We start from the raw sequence: 1,726 nt of genomic DNA on the forward strand, positions 1-1,726 counted from the left end.
ATGCTGCAGCTCTTTCATAATTCATAGTTTGAGTTCTTGTTTGTTCAGTATTATTTGTCAGCCTTGTAAATCCAAGCTGGACTGACTGTACATATCCTGACCAAGGAAAATCAAATTCTCACTTTGTGCAGTAATCTACACCTGGCTTTACTGCCTCCTAAAATAATTATATAAATTATATAGACTAAATGTTGTCTAAAATTTGCCTTTATTTGCAACATAGTAAAACAAAATATTACATGATGAAAGTAAATTAATTTTAACAAAATGTCTCCATTTTGAATGTCTGGGGTCGGCAGAAATTTGTGATGTTAAAATGGGGTCACGAGTCAAAAAAGGTTGGGAACTACTGGTATATAGTTTATAAGCACAGTTATAAATGTTTTACTGATCATTCATAATCATTCATTATTCAATCATGCAGTTTGTTTGATAATCCCCTGTGCTGTGTCTTTCCTTTGTTAGAATAACTGAGACTTGTGTGAGTCTGTAGACACTGCCAACCTTTAAATCTCATTTGTAAACACTTTAGATGGCACAGATAGTCCACACTTTAGATGAGCTCACATCATATACTGAATGAATGAGTAGTAAGTGCTTTATAACTACCTGAAATAATGAATTCCTGTATTAATAACTGTTTATAGGACATTTATTGGAAAAGAAATGTGTGAGTTAGTATAAAACACTCACGAAATTATTCACTAACCATTGTTACATGTCCGAATAGTGTATGTGCGAGCATAAATGCACGTCATAACTGGTTTGTAAGTGATGCGATACTAAATTTTTAAATGCTGAATCCATAATTTATAAAGTATGAAAATATAATCATTAAGCACATTGTAGATGAGCTTATGAATGAGTAAAACCATAATAACTGTGCTTTTAAACCATATATTAATGAGTGTTCGTGTCAGAAATATGCTTCATAAATGATGAATTCAGTATTTTTTAATGCTTCATAGTGTGTACTTATTATATAGTGTTACCTTATTTATTTATTTATTTATTTATTTATTTATTATTCTTATTTATTTGTTTGTTTTTATTTATTTATTTATTTAGAATAGAATAGAATAGAATAGAATAGAATAGAATAGAATAGAATAGAATAGACTTTATTTGCCATTTGCACAGATACATCGCAGTATAGGCATGTTGGAATTTTTGTGTGTTTCCCTGAGTCACGGACTTCAAAGAAAAAAAGACATGAACAAAAACAGAAACAAAACAGAAACACAGCTGAAACAACAAACATATAAAAACAGTTATTGCACAGACAAACACAAATACACACTTGTAAAACAGAACACTGGTCAGAAAAAAAGATAAAATAATAACAAAAGTACTGGAAGGTAGAAACAACTTATTGCACATTCAATTAAAAGCAAAAAATATATATATTTATTTATTTATTTATTTGTTTAGAACATGCAAAGACACAAAATAAAACAAAACAAAGCAAAGTAAGTCAAAAACAAAATAACATTTAAATGAACAGAATCTATCTTCAAGTACGTGTCTGAATTTGCACGGTTGAAAAAGAGTAGGAAGAAATATAAACTATATGACTATATGTGATGTGCAGTTTGACTAAACTAATTTCAAAGGCAAAGATTGTTACTAAAAATAAATAAATAAATCTGCTGACGTCTCATGATTGACGGCATGTGTCATTTTCAGACATTCTGGTCAAAAATGTGGGAAAGCTTATGTAGGTCAT

The sequence above is a fragment of the Sphaeramia orbicularis genome, chromosome 18 (assembly GCF_902148855.1).
Source record: "Sphaeramia orbicularis chromosome 18, fSphaOr1.1, whole genome shotgun sequence".
In the NCBI taxonomy this organism is placed as follows: domain Eukaryota; kingdom Metazoa; phylum Chordata; class Actinopteri; order Kurtiformes; family Apogonidae; genus Sphaeramia; species Sphaeramia orbicularis.